The following is an 18,024-nucleotide window of genomic DNA, read 5'->3' on the forward strand; positions in this document are numbered from 1 at the left end:
TACATTAAAAATGGATACAAATAATTTATAGAATTTACTTACTAGTTTTAAAATAATCCTTATGCTAATCTAATGGAAAATTAACACAGACTTAGATACTGAGTTCTGATTTTCTGAAATCAATGATAATTTTTTGCTCTTTGGATTAAATTCTGGTCTCTGTATTGTTTTAAAGGTTACATGTGAAAGACATTATTTTAAATTTCTTTTATTTTATTAGTAAACATCTTGTTCTTATAAAGTCAAATTCATATTAAAGCCTCTTTTAATAAAAGGAGACTAGTAGAAATTCTGTAGAATTGAAATAAACTGTTCCAGAAAACAACACTGTTACTCGTAGACTGTATCTTAAATATTGAAATGTCAGGGTGAAGAAAAATTAGATTGTGTGTAATGAGAATTACCTTAAAAACCATCAGATACATTTAAAAGCACTGCCAGTATGACACATGACACAAAACATTCGGCTTAAAAAAGGAAAATATATTCAGATGGGTTATTTGTCATTGGGAAGTGTTTTTGAGTGAAGATTCAAAATACAGCTCTATCTCTAGAATGGGATCTAAAAGGTAAATCCAGTTCAATGCATTGAATATTTTGATCTCTTGAAAATCACTATTGTAAACAGATGATATAGTTAGAGGGGTGAGAATGGTGGCAAGTAGAATCCCACTGCAGGTCTCACCCAAGATCACAGTGGCTTTTTCTGTCTCTTCTTGTCAGTTCCCATTTTTTTCACCCTCCATTTTGGGATACTTAGGGATATTTTGCTTCCCCAGTGCCTCAGTTGGTAAAGAATCTGCCTGCAATGCAGAAGACCAAGTTCAACCCTGGGTCAGGAAGATCCCCTGGAGAAAAGAATGGCAATCCACTCCAGTATTCTTGCCTGGAGAATTCCATGGACAGAGGAGTCTGTTGGATTACAGCCTATGGGCTTGCAGAGTCGGGCAGGACTGAGCAACTAACACTAATGTGCTGGGCAGTATTTGCATGGGGCTAAATTTTTTAGTTTGGGCATCTCAGATATTGTCAATGTCATCTCTCCTGGCTGATTCATAGACAACACCAGAAAGATGCTGATGGCTGCACTTCTGGACAAGAGACAGAATAGAACTTTGATTACATATAATCGTGGTATTAGTCACCTAGTCATGTCTGACTCTTTGTGACCCATGGACTGTAGCCTGCCAGGCTCCTCTGTCCATGGAATTCTCCAGGCAAGAATGTTGAAGTGGGTTACCATTTCCTTCTCCAATAATAGTGGTATGAAGGTGAAAATTTGGAAAATTTGAGTGGAAAATTTAGGTTGGTTCTGAATCTAATCTATTGTTTTACTATGACCAAAGAATCCATTCTTAACTGCCCACTAGTTTATGTCTTTTGATTCCCCTTAGCCTCATTTGGAAGCTTAAAAAAAAAAAAAAAAAGAATGTTGACTCATTGACCTTTTTTTTTTTTCATTTCTTCTATAACAATGCTAATTCTCCCCTAAGTAATATAAATGGATTCCTGACTAGAAGGGTCACAGTTAATAAAAGGAAAAAAAGTTAAAGATTTCTGTTTCAAGATGTTATTAAGGAGTGGCCCTACTATAGATTCTTAACAAGGATCTCTGATCTCTAGTCCTCCAAGAAAACCATCTTCACCAAACAACAGAGGGAAGATAGAATGATGCTTAACTAAGTATAGATTTCCTCTATTCTGACAGTAGATTCATTTTTACCTTCAACTTATTCTTATGCTCTCATGTCTTTTCTTCAGGTTAGTAGAGAACACCAACCCCAGATTTTATGTTTTTCTTTTCAGTGATATTCAATTTATCAAAATCATCTGAAAAATAGATGTAAGGACAGATATTATATAGGTATACATCTATCCATTTTTACTCTCTGTTACTATAGAAAATGTGGTGTCTTTGATAACTTTAGTTAAAAAAACAAGAATACTTTCTGGACTTCCTCCAATGACAAACATATCACTCTCATATTCATGATGAGAGCTTATATCTTATACAAACTGATGTAGAACAGTGAATTAAAGAAAAAATGTGAACATTTAATTGTGCTCTACTTTACAGGTAGCATGTGTAAAAGTATGCAAAATATAATGGTGCTATCAAAATATGGGTTCTTAAAAGATTTGAGTATATGTAGTTTATCTGCGAAGTCATCCAGGAAATGCAGGTAGTTTATCTGCGAAGTCATCCAGGAAATGCAGGTATGGAACTAAGATTGAAAAGGGAAGAAATTTCCTTGTGTTATCAAGTAGGTCAATACTGTGGACAAAATCTGCTCAATTCTGCTGGAGAACTCTGGGAGACAACATAGACTACTCTTCAGTTATGTCACATTCAGTGGGTAGAGGAGTTGATGCTCATATTTCATTGCCTTACTCCTGCTCCTAGGGACTTGAACTTCCAGCCTGCCCTCTTAATGGGTTAGAGTAGCAGGTTAATAGGTACTACTGATGTGTATCCATAGCATTTACTACTGGGTGTGTGTGCACGTGTGTGTGTGCACAAGTGCTTAGTCACTCAGTCGTGTCACTCTCTGCTGCTTAGTTGCTCAGTTGTGTCTGACTCTGCAGCCCCATGGACTGTAGCCCTCCAGGTTCCTCTGTCCATGGAATTTTCCAGGCAAGAACACTGGAGCCGGTTTCCATTTCCTACTCAAGGTGATCTTCCCCACCCAAGAATCAAACCCATATCTCTGACTTTTCCTGTATTGGCAGGCACATTCTTTACCACTGAGCCCCCTGGGAAGCCCCAGCATTTACTGTTATTGATGGTTTTAAAAAGTAAGTTGAATTTAAATACAGGAACAAATTTATTGGAGGATTTTCCTTGTTGGCTCAGATGGTAAAGAATCTGCTTGCAATGTAGGAGACCCAGGATCATTTCCCACATTCTTTTTTTACTTTATTTTTTAATGTATGAATATCACTCTTCTAGTCTGTTGAATACTGCCTCCATGGAATTGAAGTCTGCATGATTACTTGGGCTTGGGTGGTTATTTTCACTCCAAAATAAATTACTTACCAGTTGGTACTACTCTTAAAGGTTAATACCAAAAGATACCTAAAAGAGAAATATTAAAATATAAACTGTGCTTCATGTATTGTTATTTACAAATGTATAGAAATTAAAGTGCCTATGTGATATTCTTTGAAATGAAGTATGAAGTATGACATCTTTTTGTTAATGACTTTACCATTTTATGTGATTATATCAGGTGAAAGGTTGCCACTTGAGCTTGGATGACAATAAATTAATGAAAATAAAACATCAGGTATATAACCTTTTTCTTACCTGAATTATACATTTGTCTCAGAATTATATAAACTTTTAATTCTTTTTATGATCTTTTTTCTAAAAATAGGATCTTAGAAATAAGGTTCAATAGATTATTTTCACATGGATATTTATACTCTCTGGTAGAGAAGTATTACATTCTTTACTAAAATTGGAGAAATATTGCTCGTTATAGATTGAAGTCATACACTTATACTTCCATGTTAATTGTTTTTATACTTTCTCTTTTCAAAATGAAGTTGAGGCTGGTCTCATATTGATCTTAGTACAGTAATAATGATAGAATCTTAAAATAGCTGTTGATTAATTGATAGGTTCATAGATATTGTAATAGGATATTACAAATAAAATGTTTTTATTTCATTTTTTGGCTGAGACCTTAAAAGTTTAAGGACAAGACAATAGTGGCAAGTATTTTTACACTGAGATGCAAGGCTATTTTTTTCAGATTTGCATTAGGAGATGGCCAAAACTCCTAAGATGCCACCGATTATACTTGAATGGAAGTAGGCTTAAGAATAGGCTTTTTTTGGTGACATCTTACAAGTCTCACTCATTCCACCTTGTAATTACAGATTACAATATGAAATCTCTTTTCTATTAGTTGCATGCTATTACTTTCATTTGACAGATATGGAAACTAAGGGTTTAAAAGGTTAAATAACTTGTAAATTTCTAAAACAATAATCATAAATATAATAGAAATAAGGTTTCTCTATATATTACTATTCAGAGACTTAATGCCATTCTTATAATCTTGTACTTTTTTCTTTCTTATAATACACTTGTTAAAAAATAGGTAAATGTTTTTTAATAATGTTAAGTAACTGAATGATGCTACTGTAACCAAAGAGCTGAGGCTAAATGGATTATGTTGTAGTATATCCACTGAATCTGAATATAAATACCCTCAGACATAGGTAAAAACAGGTTTAAATTTCATATAATAGATAACATACATAGGACACATGTACTGCTTACAATAAATTTGTGGAATTTATCATGGGATACCCAAGCCTGTTAAAACCTACTAAATATAACTTTAAAGTAATGCTAATTCTGAATGGGGGAGGGGAGTATGCATCATCTGTCGACAATTTGATAGCCTGTGATATGTGTAACCAATTGTTCTTATTTACATTAATTTGCATTGTGAAAAGCAATTTTACAGTTTCAGTCAGACTTAATAGGCAATTTGCAGCTGAGTGCCTAATGGCATAGCTACTTAAGCCTGCCCCAGGGGGGCTTTCTAGAACTGATATGAGACTAAACCTTTTAAATGTTCAATTGAACATCTTAAAAAGTCAAAAAGTCTTTAGCTATTAGACCCAGTTTGCATTTGCTTTGTCTTATTGAATGCTTCTGAAGACTACCTTTTTGTATTTAAAGACTATTTCTCTCTGTAGGCAAGAGATTAGATTCTATAAAATATTGTAGCATAAACCAGATGAGTTTTTCTTCAAGGCAGTAATTGAAACAATACAGATACCAGGTAGTTCGCAAGTGTAATAAACATGTCTTTGATTCAAGACTTGAAACTTTTTTCCTTGAACAAGGTATATATTAATATGCCTTAAATTATATTTCCTTTCAGGCTTAAGAAAATAAAACTTTCACAAAATTAACTTAAGTTTCTAGACCTTTCTCATGTACAAAGAATTTTTTTAAAAAAGCATTTTTATTACTCTCATTTAATCATTTCTATGTCTTCTCATGGTTTTATTGCCTCCTTTGTTCTTATTGAGTCTAGCAGATTCCTGCATACACAGTAGGCATTCAATAAATATTTACTGGAGTTTAGAATTACTGGGAGTTGTGTGTTAGTTGCTCAGTTGTGTCCGACTCTATGTGACCCCATGGACCGTAGACCACCAGACTTCTTTGTCCATGGGATTTTCCAGGCAAGAATACTGGAGTGGATTACCACACCCTCCTCCAGGCAATCTTCCCAACCCAGGGACTGAACCCCTGTCTCTTGCATTGTAGGCAGACTCTTTACCATCGGAGCCACAAAGAAAGCCTAAATATTTATTGTTTAGAATTACTGAGAGAACAGGTATTATGCATAGGTAATATCTTAAAGAATAAGCAAATTTAGTTAAAGATTGACTGTGTTTGCACACCATGATATTATCCATGTAAGTGGTGATTTATACCCCCTGCAGAAGGTCATCTTTAGTTGGAGAAAGTACATTTCTCCCCTTGTACAGCTGACTGAGCCAAGATGAGGCACACAACATGTCTGGGTTTGGGTATAGACAGATCTTTCTGTGCTCAGCTTTTCTGTGGAGGCAAAAGGAAGAGAACTTGATGAATAAAGCTAGTATCATATTTTTTAAAGGTATACAAATGATCCCTCCAAAAATAACATCATATTTTTAAAGTATTTTCAAAATAGGCTAGGCAACTTGTACTGGTTTTCTCTACTCTGCATTGTTTAATACATAACACTCAAGGGGGACAGGAGAGATTCACAGGCTTGAGTAGGATTCACTAGAAAAAATGTTGATCTACTCCAAAGAGTAGATGTGGTTTATGTGAAAATATTCCTATATATTTCATATAGAATGGAGAGAAAACATCTCTCTCTCTCTTTTTTTAAACATTTCCTTAGTTCTTTTTTCTTATTTTCATTGTTCTTTTTGTTGTTGTTCCAGACTTTAAACTTTTTATTTTGTATTCGGGTGTAGCCCATTAACAATGATGTGGTAGTTTCAGGTGAACAGCTAAGGAACTCAGTCATATGTACACGTGTGTCCATTCTCCCCCAAACCCCTCTCCCATTGAGACTGGCACAAAACATTAAGCAGAATTCCATGTGCTATGCAATAGGTCCGTATTTATTATTCATTTCAAATATAGCAGTGTTGATTACTAATTTTAAATATAACAACATTTAGAACCGGACAAGGAACAATGGACTGGTTCCAAATTGGAAAAGGAGAAAGTCAAGGCTATCTATGGTCACCCTGCTTATTTAACTTATATGCAGAGAGCATCATGCGAAATGCCAGGCTGGATGAAGCACAAGCTGGAATCAAGATTGTCAGGAGAAATATCAATAACCTCAGATATGCAGATGACATCACCATTATGGCAGAAAGCAAGAGGAACTAAAGAGCCTCTTGATGAAAGTGAAAGAAGAGAGTGAAAAAGCTGGCTTAAAACTCAGCATTCAAAAAACGAAAATCATGGCATCCAGTCCCATCAATTCATGGCAAGTAGATGGGGAAACAGTGGAAACAGTGACAGACTTTATTTACTTGGGCTCCAAAATCACTGCAGATGGTGACTGCAGCCATGAAATTAAAAGACACTTGCTCCTTCAAAGAAAAGTTATGAGCAACCTGGACGGCATATTAAAAAGCAGAGATATTACTTTGCCAACTAAGGTCCGTCTAGTCAAAGCTATGGTTTATCCAGTAGTCATGTATGAATGTGAGACTTGGACCATAAAGAGAGCTGAGCACTGAAAAACTGATGCTTTTGAACTGTGGTGTTGGAGAAGACTCTTGAGAGTCCCTTGGACTGCAAGGAGATCCAACCAGTCAATCCTAAAGGAAATTACTCCTGAATATTCATTGGAAGAACTAATGCTGAAGCTGAAACTCCAATATTTTGGCCACCTGCTGTGAAGAACTGACTCATTAGAAAAGACACTGATGCTGGAAAAGATGGAAGGCAGGAGGAAAGAAGGATGACAGAGGATGAGATGGTTGGATACCATCACTGAATGGTTGGACATGAGTTTGAGAAAGGCCCAGGAGTTGGTGATGGACAGGGAAGCCTGGTGTGCTGCAGTTGATGGGGTTGCAAAGAGTTGAACACAACTGAGCGACTGAATTGATTTAACCTTTGAATGTTTACATGACCTTCTCAAAGTCCCTAACCATCCCTTCCCCTCAGCCACCCTAAGTTCGTTTTCTGAGTCTGTGAGTCTCTTTCTATTTTGTAAGTAAGCTCATTTCTATCATTTCTTTTTAGATTCCACATATAATTTTTATGTAGTATAATTGCTTTACAATTTCATATTACTTTTTGCTGTACAACAAAGTGAATCAGCTCTATGTAAACATATATTCCTTCCCTCTTGAACCTTTCTCCCACCCCACCTCTTCCCACCCATCTAGGTCATCACAGAGCACTCAGCTGAGCTCCCTGTGCTATGGACTTAACTTTTTCTACACAGCCCTAAGAAAAATAGGCTGCTTTAGACTGCTAGTAACACATGCTGCTTGGGCTTCTCAGACACTTTCTTGTGTACTGCTAGATGTTACAGTAAAAACAAGTTTTTGCAAAAGTTGACATGAATGCTATAATTCTAAGTTAAGAAACTGAGTGTGTGAAGTAGAAAGAATCTGAGGTTTAAGAACAAAGTTCTGCTTTATAAGATATAGGTAAGAGTTCACATTCTGCTGCTATGAAAAAAGTCACTTTCCTGGAGAAACCTGTACCTCATCTGCCAAATCAGGTTATTATCATACATTCCATTAGGGCAACTGAGATTAAATGAAATTCATGTCAAGAACTTGGTGAAAAATGAAAATCAAGACATAAACTTTTTCTAGCACCTATTACATTGCCTGATGTAAAATTAGGGGTTTTATATATTTGATAAGTGAATGAATAAATGGAAAGACAGAAATAGGAGTTTCCTCATCTTGTGCTTTACATAAATACACCCAGATCTTTGTGGCCTCAGAAGGTTTGTGAGATGTCAGTTTAGGGAGTAAATCTGATTGTAATAGGGATGGGATTTTTATGTAGTTAGAATAGGAAAAAGGAGTCCAAAATGGTGGTCGCTAAAAGACAAAGAAGGGAAAAGCCTGTGAAAATAGATCAAAGGAAGGTCTTAGGATCAAGAGTGAGGACCTCAGGTAAAACAAACAGCCCTTCTGGTTACCCCAATTTACATAGGGCAGGCTCAGAGAGGGGAGAAAAAAACATATAAAAAGAGGAGCCAAATTTGAGCTGGGGGTTTCTCTTCTCATCTTTTGGGTTGCCTACTCTCACACCTCGAGGATATATTTTCCTTTGCTTGCCAATAAAACTGAGCTGTAACACTGGATCTGTCCATCACTACAGATTTTTGCTGTGGCAAGACAGAACCGAGGAAATTACACATTCCCCCAACAGAATAAGAAAGTGAAAAAGTCAGCTCAGTTCAGTTCAGTCACTCAGTCGTGTCCGAATCTTTTTGACCCCATGGACAGCAGCGCCACAGGCCTCCCTGTCCATCACCAACTCTCGGAGTTTATTCAAACTGATGTCCATTAAGTGATACCATCCAACCATCTCATCATATGTTGACCTCTTCTGCTCCCACCTTCAATCTTTCCCATCATCAGGGTCTTTTCCAATGAGTCAGTTCTTTGCACCAGGTGGCCAAAGTATTGGAGTTTCAGATTCAGCATCAGTCCTTCCAATGAATATTCAGGACTGATTTCCTTTAGGATGGACTCGTTGGATCTCCTTGCAGTCCAAGGGACTCTCAAGAGTCTTCTCCAACACCACAGTTTAAAAGCATCAATTCTTTGGCACTCAGCTTTTTTTATGGTCCAAGTCTCACATCTATACATGACTACTGGAAAAACCATAGCTTTGACTAGACGGCCCTTTGTTGGCAGAGTAATATCTCTGCTTTTTAATATGTCATCCAGGTTGGTCATAACTTTTCTTCCAAGGAGCAAGTGTCTTTTAGTTTCATGGCTTCAGTAACCATCTGCAGTGATTTTGGAGCCCCAAAAGATAAAGTCTCTCACTGTTTCGTCATCTATTTGCGATGAAGTGTTGGGATTGGACGCCATGATCTTAGTTTTCTGAATGTTGAGTTATAAGCCAGGCTTTTCACTATCCTCTTTCAATTTCATCAAGAGACTCTTTAGTTCTTCTTTGCTTTCTGCCATAAGGGTGGTGTCATTTGCATATCTGAGGTTATTGATAGTTCTCCCGGCAATCTTGATTCCAGCTTGTGCTAGAAATGAAAAAGTAAGTAGGAGTTACTCTAGGAATAGTATAAAGATAGTTCTGGATTTATAGGTAGGATGGCAGTTTTACTACTGAAACAGAGTTTTATAAATAATCCACTACATTCTTTTACAGTTGTACCTTATTTTTTGCTAAAAGAAACTTAGGAATCATTATACATATATAGACTTTTAATCTGAGTCTGTTAATTTACTAAGTGAACTATGAATAAAGAGTTCTATATTTTTTTCCCAGATAATACTTTTGGAAATAAGTTTTTGATGACACACAGAAAAAGTGGTTGTGTGGTCATTTAAAATGGATCAGAGCTAAACATGCAAGTGCAATGGAAACTTGGCCTTGAATCTGCTCCTAGAATGAAAATCTACTATGCAAAGGAGACTGGGAGTGATCTTGAGCGGCCTTGGTCTGCAAAGGCTTAGAGCAGGGCTTGGGTTTCCAGCTGGAGATTGAGGCTGGGTAGTGGCAGTGAAAGCATCAGATCCTAGGCACTAGACCAGTGGTCAGTGACAAGGGCCTTGGCCCTTTGGCTTTGCAGAAATGAATTCCTATACAAATGGAAAGTAGTGAAACAAATATTTATTATGAGGAAAAAGTATAGTACATGTGGATACACACAAGGGCGGACTCAGAGGGAGAGTACCTGGTCACGCCCTCACGGCAGTTTGAATCACTTTGATAGGGCATTTCTTCTGGGTTTCCTTTGGCCAATCACTTTGATTTGCCTGGTTCACAGTCCATATTTGATATATCTCAGAATCTTCCCATGTGTATACATGCATCGTTAACCAAAGTGGATATTACCAAAAAGGCATATGAGTAGGGAACATCCCTTGACATAACTCCCCTGTGGCCTCCAAAGAGCCTTTTATGTGCATGTGTTGTCAGGGAGGTCTCTTGACTTCAGGAATGAGAGGTATGTGGTCTGGCCAGGGCCCAGCCTCCTGCCTTAATTGTCCTGCTAATCTCATCTTGGAGTTTCAGTCCATAGGGAATGGATCTCCAATTGCTTTACCTTGGCAGGTAGGGGGAGGTCCTCCTGCCTCAGGAGGTGTCCTGGATAGGCCTGCATCTTTAATCACCAGCATTAGTCCTGGAAAGGGCATTTCTAAGTCCTAAATATGTATTGCCTACTAGAGCATTTCAGTTTCCCTAAGTTTTCTTTAAGATATGTTTTTAAACCCTTTGTTTCTAAATAAGATGGTTAGTCTAGTTCTTCAGAGCATAGCAATGATACAATTGCAGTTTCAATGAAAGCAGCTTTGTTGGAGTTCCCTAGTTCATTGTTTTTGTCAGAGGTCCTAAGAAATATCACTGTTAGAAGACTTGGGTTTGACTCAAGTTTTGTCATGTGATTACTCGATCAGTTTAATTGTTCACAGGACATAGTAGGAGTCAACACATGGCACATGCTATTCAATACACATTATTTTTATTCTTTTTTGAGGGCAAAGGACTATTAAGGAGAGAAAAAGGAATCGCTTTCAACTAACTTCAATTAAGTATCACCTAAAAACACAGTAAATGAAAAACAATTTCAATATAAATATTGAAAGAAGTTTTCATTTATTTATATGTTACTTTACAATTAGGTGGTCTAATGAAGTCAAAGAATTTTTGTGATTCTCTCCCTAACTCTTCAAATGTAGTTCCTAGATCAACAAAATTAGCATCACCCCAGATTGCTAGCAATTCAGAATCTTGGACCCCATCTCAGATCAACTGAATCAGGAACTGCATTTTAATAAGATCACTAGGAGAATTAACACACATTAAAGTTTTCTGACTTTTTCCTTTTTTGACGTGTACCACGGACTAACTTCTTTTACTTTACAGGTAAGGAGAAGCCAAACAACAGCCCAGTTAATCCCAGAAGTAGAACTAGCTGGGGCCCAGATGTTCTTTCCTTTACACCCATTAACTATCCAGTGTATGTATGCTTTATCCTATTGTGTTCCATGGGCCTGTTTCATAAGTCTTTCTATGGGGCAGTGACTGGGATAACAATATGGAGATGACTTACTTCTTTGAAACAAGACAGAAGATTTTGCTATTCCAATCAGCCAAGACACACTGCTCCAGGGGGAATGAATAGCAAGTGCAAACAGTATGCAGCAGAAAGATTTAAGGCAAGTAAGGGTTGTAGCCAGGTAAAACCACCACAGACATGGAGTTCAATACAGAGTTCCCTTCATTGCATGAAGAAATAGCAAGTCTTTCAAAGAGATTTGCAGTGGTTGGCAATCCTTGGCCTGCCCAACATTTCTCTTTGCAGTGCCATTCATTCATTGAAAGAAACAAGGGGTTTCAGCCTGTGACTGCATAACTAAACCCTCTTCTTTGCCAAGTGATTAGAGAGCAGTGTGGGACTGCTTACTTTAAACGCCTTAATAGAATGAAATCAGGGATGTCATTCCTCTTTGTAAAATGCTGATATCCATAGAGAGATGTAAATCTAATATTTTGACATATTGAAATTAACAGCTACAATGGTTATTCACTGGTTATTTGCATATGACTATTTCATGTCCTGGGACCTTTTTAAAAGCTTAAAGTATCTCCTGGGGAAAATTGGAAGCTCAAGGAAGTGGAATTCAGGAAATAGATGAGTTCTCCCCTGTATTTCAGTGATTTTTACTATAGAATGAGATAATTTACTTATAGAAAATGTTTTTGGATTTACTATTAATTAATTTGTGCTTTCATTTATTTTCATTTCACAGTTTTTCTCCAAAGGAATTTAAGCAGCTTCCAGGATCAAATTCATTAGAAGATAACAAATAAAATAGTTGAGGAATTAGGGTCTAAAGAAAAATGAAGCTGACAAAATAAAATAAAGCATGCCTGGGGGCAAAGGGGCTTCCATGGTGGTTCAGACAGTAAGGAATCGCCTGCAATGTAGGAGACCTGGGTTCAATTCCTGGGTTAGGAAGATCCCCTGGAGAAGTGAATGGCTACCCACTCCAGTATTCTTGCCTGAAGAATGCAAGCCTGGTGGTTACAGTCCATAGGGCTGCAAAGAGTTGGACACGACTGAGTGACTAACACATGGGGCAATCCCCCAATTGCTTACTATTATACATTAAATCAAATTGAAATGCAAATGTTTTTCAGCTCCTTATAATCATGACAAAATAATATATAGTCAGTACGAGGATTTAAGTTAGCTGTAGCAAAAAAGATGCTCCAAACTCAAAACATTTCATGATTCTTGGCTATAAAGTTCTGTAATTTTTTCTATTAAAAAAAATAAAAACACTTTAACATCCAGGTGTTTTGTCCCACATCATACAACTCTCTGAATAGGCAGGTTTCATATGATTAATCTTCACTTTAAAATTTGCCAAAACCACTATGAGGTACCATTTCATGCCAGTCAGAATGGCTGCAATCCAAAAGTCTACAAACAATAAATGCTGGAGAGGGTGTGGAGAAAAGGGAACCCTCTTACACTGTTGGTGGGAATGCAAACTAGTACAGCCACTATGGAGAACAGTGTGGAGATTCCTTAAAAAACTGGAAATAGAACTGCCTTATGATCCAGCAATCCCACTGCTGGGCATACACACTGAGGAAACCAGAATTGAAAGAGACACGTGTACCCCAATGTTCATCGCAGCACTGTTTATAATAGCCAGGACATGGAAGCAACCTAGATGTCCATCATCATATGAATGGATAAGAAAGCTGTGGTACATATGTACAATGGAGTATTACTCAGCCATTAAAAAGAATACATTTGAACCAGTTCTAATGAGGTGGATGAAACTGGAGCCTATTATACAGAGTGAAGTAAGCCACAAAGAAAAACACCAATACAGTATACTAATGCACATATATGGAATTTAGAAAGATGGTAACAATAACCCTGTATACGAGACAGCAAAAGAGACACTGATGTATAGAACAGTCTTTTGGACTCTGTGGAAGAGGGAGAGGGTGGGATGATTTGGGAGAATGGCATTGAAATATGTATAATATCATATATGAAACGAGTCGCCAGTCCAGGTTCAATGCACGATACTGGATGCTTGGGGCTGGTGCACTGGGAGGACCCAGAGGGATGGGATGGGGAGGGAGGAGGGAGAAGGGTTCAGGATGGGGAACACATGTATACCTGTGGCAGATTCATTTTGATATATGGCAAAACCAATACAATATTGTAAAGTTAAATTAAATAAAATTTAAAAAAAAGAAAAAAAATTTGCCAAAAGATAAAATTTAGACATGAAATTGATAAATAAAATGAAAAATGTAATGTTTTTTGAAGTGCTAGAAATTTTGATTGGTATTGTTAAGACTTTTACTACTAAACATAGATAATATATGTTAATTTACTAATTAGCTATGAGGAGGTACTGATATGTGGCTCACAGTCTATATAAGGAGAAAAGATATATTGAAGATACACATGGCAATGAGAAAAACAAGTGAAAAAGCAATGCATCAGACTAGCTACCTAAGCAATGTGAACACATTCTTTAGGGCACTTAGGTGACATGCAGCCATTAATTGGCTAGTTGGCTTTCACATGGTGTCAATTAATCCTTAAAACCATTAAAGCCTAGCATGGCACTAGAGGAAAGCAATCACAGAAATCTTTCAAACTGGGAAACAAAGATTATTCTACTAATTAGTATCTTCTCTTTGCTGAAAGCAACTGAAATCTATGTTGGCATAAGTGTGCAATTTTTAGCAATCCTGCAAGGGCCTTCTTTCAATTGTTTCTATATTTTCTTTTAACATTTTTCTCTCATTTGATCTCTTCTTAAACATGTTTTGCTTTGTTTAGTTTTGTTTCTAGTACAACATGTGGCATTTTTTTTTTTGTCTGCTAATAAGAAATGTAATGATTGCTGGGGGATCTTATTGAAAAGTATATAGATACTAGAAATGTAAGATCAATCCAGTCAATCCTAAAGGAAATCAACCCTGAATATTCAATGAAAGAACTGATGCTGAAGCTCCAATACTTTGGCCACCTGATGTGAAGAGCCAACTCATTGGAAAAGACCCTGATACTGGAAAAAACTGAAGGCCAAAGGAGAAGGCAGAAGATGAGATGGTTAGAGAGCATCACTAACTCAATGGACATGGATTTGACCAAACTACGGGAGATGGTGAGGGACAAGGAAGCCTGGAATGCTACAGTCCATGGGGTCATGAAGAGTTGGATATGACTTAGTGACTGAACAGCAACAACAGCAAATACTAAGTGTAGTGAAGGTGAAGGAAGTGCTATGGGAACATATAGCTAAGGGCAAGTAGGGAAACTTTTCTTTACGAAGTGCTCGTTGAGCTGGGATCTGATGGATGAGGAGGGTGTAACTATGAGAAAGGGAAGAGTGAGAGGGAAGAATCTGGAACTAGGTCGGAGAGATGATGCAGTATTTCTGAAGTCACTGAGAAGGAGCATTTCATGTTCAAGGGCCTGAAAGGAGACAAATAGACTGTAGGTACAGTGTCTCAGTAAAAAGAAAAGAAGGGCTTCCCTGGTGGCTCAGTGGTAAAGAATCAGCCTGCCAATGCCGGAGACACAGTTTCGATCCCTGGTCTGGGAATATCTCACAAGCTGTATGGCAGCTAAATCTGTGCACCACAACTACTGAGCCTGAGCTCTAGAGCCCAGGAGCCACAACTACTGAGCCCACATGAACTACAGTCTGTGCTTTGCAACAGAAAAAGCCTCCACAATGCGAAGCCTGTACACCACAACTACAGAGTAGCCCCCACTCAACACAACTAGAGGGAAACCCCTGCACAACGAAGAGCCAGTTCAGCCAAAAATAAGTAAATAAATAAAATTATTTTAAAATAAAGGAAAAGGAAAGAAATCATCCCACTGATTGTGCCCAATTCATTGTAGATTTTCCACTAAAGAAAGCAAAATCTAATGATAAGTACTTTCCTGGAGCTCACACAGCCAGACCCTGCTGACAAAGCCACAGGCCCAGATTTTCAGCTCCTATGCTATGTATGCTTGCCCTATTCTGTACAATCTACCCAGAACTGGTCCTTGAATTTACCCAAAGCTCTTTTATTTCCTCCCCTTCTCCATACACAGAACATCATTAGTCTAAAATTATAATTAGACAACTAGTACCTGCCTCAAGGAGCGTGAAACACACTTGGCTCAGTAAGAAGTGTGTAAAGAGGCCAGTGTCCCACTCACTTCAGCTTGCACTTCTGTAAGTACAATAATTTGGAGGGAAGGAAAAAAGCCTAAGAACTAAGGCTTTATCCTGCCTTCTATAATAATGGCCAATATACGATGGCCTCTAAAATTTCAATTAACAGGATGAGGCAGAGAGAAATGCTAATCAATTTCATCAAAAGGCCTGTTTGGTATCAAGATTAGCAAGACTAGTTCTCCAGTAGGAGAGAGCTAGGGTCCTGGGTATGCAGGCCAGTAAGTCACACTGCCCACTGGCACATGGGATCATTTGGAAGTGGCCCTGAACTGGCATGAGGTTGGTGCAGCTTTTTAATGCTTGTCATTTCAGAAACAGCAGCTCATAATTGTTTAATCATAAGTGCAGAGCCTACAAACTAGGCTTTCATAGAGTGGGCTGCATTAAAAAAATGATTCAACTCTTTAAGCCTGATACCACATTTCAGGTAGTAGAGATTGTTAAGTAACTTTTTTGTTGTTGTTAACAAAAGACAATCTAATATTGAAATCACCAAGTTGTAAAAATTGATGTTTTGCCTCTTTTTATTGCTGTTTTTGTAGTTTTTAATGAAAGAGAGACACAATGAAAAGCCTTCTCTCCACCTGAGTTTTTATGGAGAGTAAGTCAGTCAGTATTCCCCATATAACTGTTGAGAGAATCAGGTAATGTTTTGTTCAAAGACTTTATGCCAGGATATGCTTCACATTGAAATATTGAAGTTACCAAGGGTGACTTATAGGTCCTTAAAGATGATTTTGGGGGTAACGTCAAAAAGCAAATATGAAAGTAAAATGCAGTTCCATATTTGAATATTATATAGCAGTTTGAAACAATGGTATGCAAGTATATGGATGAACATTAACAACATGATAATAAATGAAAAAAGGTTCTGAAAGATTAAATACAGCATGCTAAAGTTAAAAATTAAAACATTAATTTTTTTTAATTTAAGTTTATTTATTTTAATTGGAGGCTAATTACAATATTGTATTGGTTCTGCCACACATCAACATGAATCCACCATGGGTGTACATGTGTTCCCCATCCTGGACCCCTCTCCCACCTCCCTCCCTGTATATACATATAATAAAATATATAAAAATAGATGCCAGGTAAAGATGAATAATGGCTGCCCACTCCAGTATTCTTGCCTGGAGAAACACAACTGAGTGACTAACTTTCAAAGAGGAACATGGTATTCAGGATGATGGTTAATTTGGGTTAGAGAAAAAAGCACCAGGGTGATGGGGAAACCAGTGGTCATGTATGGATGTGAAAGTTGGACTGTGAAGAAAGTTGAGCACAAAGAATTGATGCTTTTGAACTGTGGTGTTGGAGAAGACTCTTGAGAGTCCCTTGGACTGCAAGGAGATCCAACCAGTCCATTCTAAAGGATATCAGTCCTGGGTGTTCTTTGGAAGGGCTGATGCTAAAGCTGAAACTCCAATACTTTGGCCACCTCATGCGAAGAATTGACTCATTGGCAAAGACTCTGATGCTGGGAGGAATTGGGGGCAGGAGGAGAAGGGGACGACAGAGGATGGAGATGGCTGGATGGCATCACCGACTCGATGGACGTGAGTTTGGGTGAACCCCGGGAGTTGGTGCTAGACAGGGAGGCTTGGCGTGCTGCAATTCATGGGGTCGAAAAGAGTCGGACATGACTGAGCAACTGAACTGAACTGATGGGGAAACCATACTGTTAGACTTAAGTTGATGCCAAATACTGGTTGTTCCCTTGGATGGTGGATTCTCAGGTATTTATTTCCTTTTTAAACACAAACAAATATAATAAATTGATTAAAAAAAAAAGTCCTCAGTTTTTCCTCTTTTTCTATTCCTGCCTCTTGCAGTGATTTTGTAATTGCACTCTGCAGAAGTGAGGGAGAAAGGTTCCAGAAATAACAGACATTCCTGACCCTGACTGGTCATTTTAATTGTTCCTTTGAAGGGAGAAGAGATATACAAACATAGCCAATCACAACTGGAAAGGCAACATATAGCATCGTGGGAGATCTACAGAGCCTCAGACCACCCGTAAACTTGCACTTGAGAAAAGCCTGTGCAGATATAAAGCACAGACATTCCAAATTATGAAGTTTTCTCAGATTATAGGCTTTACATTTCAAAGCTGTGTGGCACTTTAAAGATTAGGATTTATTGGGTGAAAGTGGTGTAGAGTGTGGTAGAGGGAGTGAACCAGAATTGCATGGTATTGGGAGAGGCTTTTTAACAAATGCATACTTTTGATGTGTGTATTTGTATTATATCACAGGTCTTCAAACAGTCAATCCTGGTCTCCCAGCTCATAATGAATTCTTTTCTTTACAATTCCAACAGAGGGTCTTTTGTGGGGGAAAAATCATTTTGCCCATATTAAAAAACTTACCTAATTGGTATACAACATGGTGTGGTGCTCGGTTATTTGCAGTTTTGGAAATCTCTGTTCCCCATGGATTTCTGATTACAGCTAGTTCAATATCCATCTTTCACTGTACTAGTCAGTGATTTTACCATTAGTGCCTTCTTTCTTCAGCAGTAATCATATAATTT

The 18,024-nt window shown here is 37.6% G+C and overlaps 1 long non-coding RNA gene across 1 annotated transcript in view; it reads left to right on the forward strand.

The window, feature by feature from the left end:
* Positions 1-13,293, forward strand: part of LOC139180016 (uncharacterized) — a 91,992-nt gene extending 78,699 nt beyond the window's left edge. The window contains exons 2-3 of the long non-coding RNA XR_011564344.1: positions 11,135-11,228; positions 12,022-13,293. This is a non-coding gene — a long non-coding RNA (uncharacterized lncRNA). The remainder of the gene's footprint in view (positions 1-11,134; positions 11,229-12,021) is intronic.
* The last annotated feature ends 4,731 nt before the right edge of the window (positions 13,294-18,024 follow it).

This window comes from Bos indicus, chromosome 3 (genome assembly GCF_029378745.1).
Source record: "Bos indicus isolate NIAB-ARS_2022 breed Sahiwal x Tharparkar chromosome 3, NIAB-ARS_B.indTharparkar_mat_pri_1.0, whole genome shotgun sequence".
NCBI lineage: Eukaryota > Metazoa > Chordata > Mammalia > Artiodactyla > Bovidae > Bos > Bos indicus.